The sequence below is a fragment of the Triticum dicoccoides genome, chromosome 2A, assembly GCF_002162155.2.
Source record: "Triticum dicoccoides isolate Atlit2015 ecotype Zavitan chromosome 2A, WEW_v2.0, whole genome shotgun sequence".
Taxonomy (NCBI): Eukaryota; Viridiplantae; Streptophyta; class Magnoliopsida; order Poales; family Poaceae; genus Triticum; species Triticum dicoccoides.
In genome coordinates, this window is record NC_041382.1 from 57,586,123 (window position 1) to 57,595,818 (window position 9,696).

Here is a 9,696-nt window from a genome sequence, read left to right on the forward strand (position 1 = left end):
ATATAACTGTCATCAACCTTAAGCGTGCGGACCCTACGGGTTCGAGAACAATGTAGACATGACCGAGACATGTCTCCGATCAATAACCAATAGCAGAACCTGGATGCTCATATTGGCTCCTACATATTCTACGAAGATCTTTATCGGTCAGACCGCATAACAACATACGTTGTTCCCTTTGTCATCGGTATGTTACTTGCCCGAGATTCGATCGTCGGTATTCCAAATATCTAGTTCAATCTCGTTACTGGCAAGTCTCTTTACTCGTTCTATAATACATCATCCCGCAACTAACTCATTAGTTGCAATGCTTGCAAGGCTTAAGTGATGTGCATTACTGAGAGGGCCCAGAGATACCTCTCCGACAATCGGAGTGACAAATCCTAATCTCGAAATACGCCAACCCAACATGTACCTTTAGAGACACATGTAGAGCTCCTTTATAATCACCCAGTTACGTTGTGACGTTTGGTAGCACACAAAGTGTTCATCCGGCAAACGGGAGTTGCATAATCTCATAGTCATAGGAACATGTATAAGTCATGAAGAAATCAATAGCAACATACTAAACGATCGGGTGCTAAGCTAGTGGAATGGGTCATGTCAATCAGATCATTCACTTAATGATGTGATCTCATTAATCAAATAACAACTACTTATTCATGGTTAGGAAACATAACCATCTTTGACTAACGAGCTAGTCAAGTAGAGGCATACTAGTGACACTTTGTTTGTCTATGTATTCACACATGTATTATGTTTCCGGTTAATACAATTCTAGCATGAATAATAAACATTTATCATGATATAAGGAAATAAATAATAACTTTATTACTGCCTCTAGGGCATATTTCCTTCAGTCTCCCACTTGCACTAGAGTCAATAATCTAGATTACACAGAAATGATTCTAACACCCATGGAGCCTTGGTGCTGATCATGTTTTGCTCGTGGAAGAGGCTTAGTCAACGGGTCTGCTACATTTAGATCCGTATGTATCTTGCAAATCTCTATGTCTCCCACCTGGACTAGATCCCGGATGGAATTGAAGCGTCTCTTGATGTGCTTGGTTCTCTTGTGAAATCTGGATTCCTTTGCCAAGGCAATTGCAGCAGTATTGTCACAAAAGATTTTCATTGGACCCGATGCACTAGGTATGACACCTAGATCGGATATGAATTCCTTCATCCAGACTCCTTCATTTGCTGCTTCCGAAGCAGCTATGTACTCTGCTTCACATGTAGATCCCGCTACAAAGCTTTGTTTAGAACTGCACCAACTGACAGCTCCACCGTTTAATGTAAACACGTATCCGGTTTGCGATTTAGAATCGTCCGGATCAATGTCAAAGCTTGCATCAACGTAACCTTTTACGATGAGCTCTTTGTCACCTCCATATATGAGAAACATATCCTTAGTCCTTTTCAGGTATTTCAGGATGTTCTTGACCGCTGTCCAGTGATCCACTCCTGGATTACTTTGGTACCTCCCTGCTAGACTTATAGCAAGGCACACATCAGGTCTGGTACACAACATTGCATACATGATAGATCCTATGGCTGATGCATAGGGAACATCTTTCATATTCTCTCTATCTTCTGCAGTGGTCGGGCATTGAGTCTTACTCAACTTCACACCTTGTAACACAGGCAAGAACCCTTTCTTTGCTTGATCCATTTTGAACTTTTTCAAAACTTTGTCAAGGTATGTGGTTTGTGAAAGTCCAATTAAGCGTTTTGATCTATCTCTATAGATCTTAATGCCTAATATGTAAGCAGCTTCACCGAGGTCTTTCATTAAAAAACTCTTATTCAAGTATCCCTTTACGCTATCCAGAAATTCTATATCATTTCCAATTAGTAATATGTCATCTACATATAATATCAGAAATGCTATAGAGCTCCCACTCACTTTCTTGTAAATACAGGCTTCTCCAAAAGTCTGTATAAAACCAAATACTTTGATCACACTATCAAAGCGTTTATTCCAACTCCGAGAGGCCTGCACCAGTCCATAAATGGATCGCTGGAGCTTGCACACTTTGTTAGCTCCCTTTGGATCGACAAAACCCTCTGGTTGCATCATATACAACTCTTCTTCCAGAAATCCATTCAGGAATGCAGTTTTGACATCCATCTGCCAAATTTCATAATCATAAAATGCGGCAATTGCTAACATGATTCGGACAGACTTAAGCATCGCTACGGGTGAGAAGGTCTCATTGTAGTCAATCCCTTGAACTTGCCGAAAACCTTTTGCGACAAGTCGAGCTTTGTAGACAGTAATGTTACCTTCAGCGTCAGTCTTCTTCTTGAAGATCCATTTATTCTCAATTGCTTGCCGATCATCGGGCAAGTCAACCAAAGTCCATACTTTGTTCTCATACATGGATCCCATCTCAGATTTCATGGCTTCAAGCCACTTTGCGGAATCTGGGCTCATCATTGCTTCTTCATAGTTCGTAGGCTCATCATGATCTAGTAGCATGACTTCCAGAATGGGATTACCGTACCACTCTGGTGCGGATCTTACTCTGGTTGATCTACGAGGTTCAGTAGTATCTTGTTCTGAAGTTTCATGATCATCATCATTAGCTTCCTCACTAACTGGTGTAGGTGTCACAGAAACAGTTTTCTGTGATGCACTACTTTCCAATAAGGGAGCAGGTACAGTTACCTCGTCAAGTTCTACTTTCCTCCCACTCACTTCTTTCGAGAGAAACTCCTTCTCCAGAAAGTTTCCGAATTTAGCAACAAAAGTCTTGCCTTCGGATCTGAGATAGAAGGTGTATCCAATAGTCTCCTTTGGATATCCTATGAAGACACATTTCTCTGTTTGGGTTCGAGCTTATCAGGTTGAAGCTTTTTCACATAAGCATCGCAGCCCCAAACTTTCAGAAACGACAACTTTGGTTTCTTGCCAAACCACAGTTCATAAGGCGTCGTCTCAACGGATTTTGATGGTGCCCTATTTAACGTGAATGCGGCCGTCTCTAGAGCGTATCCCCAAAACGATAGCGGTAAATCAGTAAGAGACATCATAGATCGCACCATATCCAGTAAAATACGATTACGACGTTCAGACACACCATTACGCTGTGGTGTTCCGGGTGGCGTGAGTTGCGAAACTATTCCACAATTTTTCAAATGTACACCAAACTCGTAACTCAAATATTCTCCTCCACGATCAGATCGTAGAAACTTTATTTTCTTGTTACGATGATTTTCAACTTCACTCTGAAACTCCTTGAACTTTTCAAATGTTTCAGACTTATGTTTCATTAAGTAGATATACCCATATCTGCTTAAATCATCTGTGAAGGTGAGAAAATAACGATATCCGCCACGAGCCTCAATATTCATCGGACCACATACATCTGTATGTATGATTTCCAACAAATCTGTTGCTCTCTCCATAGTACCGGAGAACGGCGTTTTAGTCATCTTGCCCATGAGGCACGGTTCGCAAGTACCAAGTGATTCATAATCAAGTGGTTCCAAAAGTCCATCAGTATGGAGTTTCTTCATGTGCTTTACACCGATATGACCTAAACGGCAGTGCCACAAATAAGTTGCACTATCATTATCAACTCTGCATCTTTTGGCTTCAACATTATGAATATGTGTATTACTACTATCTATATTTAACAAGAATAGACCACTCGCCAAGGGTGCATGACCATAAAAGATATTACACATATAAATAGAACAACCATTATTCTCTGATTTAAATGAATAACCGTCACGCATCAAACAAGATCCAGATATAATGTTCATGCTTAACGCTGGCACCAAATAACAATTATTTAGGTCTAATATTAATCTCGAAGGTAGATGTAGAGGTAGCGTGCCGACTGCAATCACATCGACTTTGGAACCGTTTCCCACGTGCATCGTCACCTCGTCCTTAGCCAATCTTCGCTTAATCCGTAGTCCATGTTTCGAGTTGCAAATATTAGCAACAGAACCAGTATCAAATACCCAGGTGCTACTGTGAGCATTAGTAAGGTACACATCAATAACATGTATATCACATATACCTTTGTTCACCTTGCCATCCTTCTTATCCGCCAAATACTTGGGGCAGTTCCGCTTCCAGTGACCAGTCTGCTTGCAATAGAAGCACTCAGTTTCAGGCTTAGGTCCAGGTTTGGGTTTCTTCTCTTGAGTAGCAACTTGCTTGCCGTTCTTTTTGAAGTTCCCGTTCTTCTTCCCTTTGCCCTTTTTCTTGAAACTAGTGGTCTTGTTGACCATCAACACTTGATGCTCCTTCTTGATTTCTACCTCCGCGGCTTTCAGCATCGCGAAGAGCTCGGGAATAGTCTTATTCATCCCTTGCATATTATAGTTCATCACGAAGCTCTTGTAGCTTGGTGGCAGAGATTGGAGAATTCTGTCAATGACGCAGTCATCTGGAAGATTAACTCCCAACTGAATCAAGTGATTATTATACCCAGACATTTTGAGTATATGCTCACTGACAGAACTGTTCTCCTCCATCTTGCAGCTATAGAACTTATTGGAGACTTCGTATCTCTCAATCTGGGCATTTGCTTGAAATATTAACTTAAACTCCTGGAACATCTCATATGCTCCATGACGTTCAAAACGTCGTTGAAGTCCCGATTCTAAGCCGTAAAGCATGGCACACTGAACTATTGAGTAGTCATCAGCTTTGCTCTGCCAAACGTTCATAACATCCGGCGTTGCTCCTGCAGCAGGCCTGGCACCCAGCGGTGCTTCCAGGACGTAATTCTTCTGTGCAGCAATGAGGATAATCCTCAAGTTACGGACCCAGTCCGTGTAATTGCTACCATCATCTTTCAACTTTGCTTTCTCAAGGAACGCATTAAAATTCAACGGAACAACAACACGAGCCATCTATCTACAATCAAACATAAACAAGCAAGATACTAATCAGGTACTAAGTTTCATGATAAATTTAAGTTCAGTTAATTTACTTAAAGAACTCCCACTTAGATAAACATCCCTCTAATCCTCTAAGTATTAAGTGATTACGTGATCCAAATCAACTAAACCATGTCCGATCATTACGTGAGATGGAGTAGTTTCATTGGTGAACATCTTTATGTTGATCATATCTACTATATGATTCACGCTCGACCTTTCGGTCTCCGTGTTCCGAGGCCATATCTGTATATGCTTGGCTCGTCAAGTTTAACCTGAGTATTCCGCGTGTGCAACTGTTTTGCACCCGTTGTATTTGAACGTAGAGCCTATCACACCCGATCATCACGTGGTGTCTCAGCACGAAGAACTTTCGCAATGGTGCATACTCAGTTAGAACACTACTTGATAATTTAGTGAGAGATCATCTTATAATGCTACCGTCAATCAAAGCAAGATAAGATGCATAAAAGATAAACATCACATGCAATCAATATAAGTGATATGATATGGCCATCATCATCTTGTGCTTGTGATCTCCATCTCCGAAGCACCGTCGTGATCACCATCGTCACCGGCGCGACACCTTGATCTCCATTGTAGCATCGTTGTCGTCTCGCCGAGCTTGTGCTTCCACGACTATCGCTACCGTTTAGTGATAAAATAAAGCATTACAGCGCGATTGCATTGCATACAATAAAGCGACAACCATATGGCTCCTGCCAGTTGCCGATAACTCGGTTACAATACATGATCATCTCATACAATAAAATTTTAGCATCATGTCTTGACCATATCACATCACAACATGCCCTGCAAAAACAAGTTAGACGTCCTCTACTTTGTCGTTGCAAGTTTTTACGTGGCTGCTACGGGCTTAAGCAAGAATCAATCTTACCTACGCATCAAAACCACAACGATAGTTCGTCAAGTTGGTGCTGTTTTAACCTTCGCAAGGACCGGGCGTAGCCACACTCGATTTAACTAAAGTTGGAGAAACTGTCACCCGCAAGCCATCTATGTGCAAAGCACGTCGGGAGAACCGGTCTCGCGTGAGCGTACGCGTAATGTCGGTCCGGACCGCTTCGTCCAACAATACCGCCGAACCAAAGTATGACATGCTGGTAAGCAGTATGACTTATATCGCCCACAACTCACTTGTGTTCTACTCGTGCATATAACATCAACATATAAAACCTAGGCTCGGATGCCACTGTTGGGTTTCGTAGTAATTTCAAAATTTTCCTACGCACACGCAAGATCATGGTGATGCATAGCAATGAGAGGGGGAGTATGATCTACATACCTAGTAGATCGACAACGGAAGCGTTTGGTTGATGTAGTCGTACGTCTCCACGATCCGACCGATCAAGCACCGAAACTACGGCACCTCCGAGTTCTAGCACACGTTCAGCTCGATGACGATCCCCGGACTCCGATCCAGCAAAGTGTCGGGGAAGAGTTCCGTCAGCACAACAGCGTGGTGACGATCTTGATGTACTACTGCTGCAGGGCTTCCCCTAAGCACCGCTACAATATTATCGAGGACTATGGTGGCTGGGGGCGCCGCACACGGCTAAGGAATAGATCACGTGGATCAACTTCTGTGTCTCTGGGGTGCCCCTGCCTCCGTATATAAAGGACTAAAGGGCGGGGAGGCGGCCGCCCAAGTAGGGCGCGCCAGGAGAGTCCTACTCCCTCTGGGAGTAGGATTCCCCCCCCCCCAATCCTAGTTGGAATAGGATTCACGCAGGGGGAAAAGAGAGAGAGGGGCCGGCCCCCTCTCCTTGTCCTATTCGGACCAAGGGAGGGGAGGGGTGCGCGGCCCATGAAGGGCTGCCTCTTCTTTTTTCCACTAAGGCCCATCATGGCCCATTTAGCTCCTGGGGGGTTCTCGTAACCTCCCGGTACTCCGGTAAAATCTCGATTTCATCTGGAACACTTCCGGTATCCAAACATAGGCTTCCAATATATCAATCTTTATGTCTCGACCATTTCGAGACTCCTCGTCATGTCGTGATCACATCCGGGACTCTGAACAAACTTCGGTACATCAAAATGTATAAACTCATAATATAATTGTCATCGTAACCTTAAGCGTGCGGACCCTACGGGTTCGAGAACAATGTAGACATGACCGAGACATGTCTCCGGTCAATGACCAATAGCGGAACCTGGATGCTCATATTGGCTCCTACATATTCTACGAAGATCTTTATCGGTCAGACCGCATAACAACATACGTTGTTCCCTTTGTCATCGGTATGTTACTTGCCCGAGATTCGATCGTCGGTATTCCAAATACCTAGTTCAATCTCGTTACCGGCAAGTCTCTTTACTCGTTCTGTAATACATCATCCCGCAACTAACTCATTAGTTGCAATGCTTGCAAGGCTTAAGTGATGTGCATTACCGAGAGGGCCCAGAGATACCTCTCCGACAATCGGAGTGACAAATCCTAATCTCGAAATACGCCAACCCAACATGTACCTTTAGAGACACCTGTAGAGCTCCTTTATAATCACCCAGTTACGTTGTGACGTTTGGTAGCACACAAAGTGTTCCTCCGGCAAACGGGAGTTGCATAATCTCATAGTCATAGGAACATGTATAAGTCATGAAGAAAGCAATAGCAACATACTAAACGATCGGGTGCTAAGCTAGTGGAATGGGTCATGTCAATCAGATCATTCACTTAATGATGTGATCTCGTTAATCAAATAACAACTACTTGTTCATGGTTAGGAAACATAACCATCTTTGATTAACGAGCTAGTCAAGTAGAGGCATACTAGTGACACTTTGTTTGTCTATGTATTCACACATGTATTATGTTTCCGGTTAATACAATTCTAGCATGAATAATAAACATTTATCATGATATAAGGAAATAAATAATAACTTTATTATTGCCTCTAGGGCATATTTCCTTCAACTCTTCCCCAACACTTTGCTGGATCGGAGTCCGGGGATCGTCATCGAGCTGAACGTGTGCTAGAACTCGGAGGTGTCGTAGTTTCGGTGCTTGATGGGTCGGGCCGTGAAGACGTACGACTACATCAACCGTGTTGTCATAACGCTTCCGCTGTCGGTCTACGAGGGTACGTAGACTACACTCTCCCCTCTCGTTGCTATGCATCACCATGATCTTGCGTGTGCGTAGGAAATTTTTTGAAATTACTACGTTCCCCAATAGTGGTATCCGAGCCTAGGTTTTATGTGTTGATGTTAAATGCATGAATAGAACACAAGTGAGTTGTGGGCGATATAAGTCATACTGCTTACCGGCATGTCATACTTTGGTTCGGCGGTATTGTTGGATGAAGCGGCCCGGACTGACATTACGCGTATGCTTACGTGAGACTGGTTCTACCGACGTGCTTTGCACACAGGTGGCTGGCGGGTGTCAGTTTCTCCAACTTTAGTTGAACCGAGTGTGGCTACGCCCGGTCCTTGCGAAGGTTAAAACAGCACCAACTTGACAAACTATCGTTGTGGTTTTTGATGCGTAGGTAAGAACGGTTCTTGCTCAGCCCGTAGCAGCCACGTAAAACTTGCAACAACAAAGTAGAGGACGTCTAACTTGTTTTTGCAGGGCATGTTGTGATGTGATATGGTCAAGACGTGATGAGATATAAGTTGTTGTATGAGATGATCATGTTTTGTTGAAGTTATCGGCAATAGGCAAAAGCCTTATTATTATCTCACTATTGCATAAGATGCAAGCGCCCAATAATTGCTTTACTTTATCTCTATGCAATAGAAATAGTTGCAAGAGCAATTGTTGGCAAGACGACCACGTGACGACACATTGATATAGATCTAGATGATGGAGATCATGGTGTCATGCCGGTGACGATAGAGATCATGACAGTACTTTGGAGATGGAAATCAAAGGCGCAAGATGATGATGGCCATATCATGTCACATATCTTGATTGCATATGATGTTTATCTTTTATACATCTTATTTTGCTTAGTTTGACGGTAGCATTTTAAGATGATCTCTCACTAATTATCAAGAAGTGTTCTCCCTGAGTATGCACCGTTGCAAAAGTTCTTCGTGCTGAGACACCACGTGATGATCGGGTGTGATAGGCTCTACGTTTAAATAAAACGGGTGCAAAACAGTTGCACACGCAGAATACTCAGGTTAAACTTGATGAGCCTAGCATATATAGATATGGCCTCGGAACACGGAGACCGAAAGGTCGAACGTGAATCATATAGTAGATATGATCAACATAGTGATGTTCACCATTGAAAACTACTCCATCTCACGTGATGATCGGACATGGTTTAGTTGATTTGGATCACGTGATCACTTAGAGGATTAGAGGGATGTCTATCTAAGTGGGAGTTCTTAAGTAATATGATTAATTGAACTTTAATTTATCATGAACTTAGTCCTGGTAGTATTAGCATATCTATGTTGTAGATCAATAGCTCGCGTTGTTGCTTTCATATGTTTATTTTTATGTTCCTAGAGAAAATTGTGTTGAAAGATGTTAGTAGCAATGATGCGGATTGGATCCATGATCTGAGATTTATCATCATTGCTGCACAGAAGAATTGTGTCCTTGATGCACCGCTTGGTGACAGACCTATTGCAGGAGCAGATGCAGATGTTATGAACGTTTGGCTACCTCAATATGATGACTACTTGATAGTTTAGTGCACCATGCTTAACGGCTTAGAATCGGGACTTCAAAGACGTTTTGAACGTCATGGACCATATGAGATGTTCCAGGAGTTGAAGTTAATATTTCAAGCAAATACCCGAGTTGAGAGA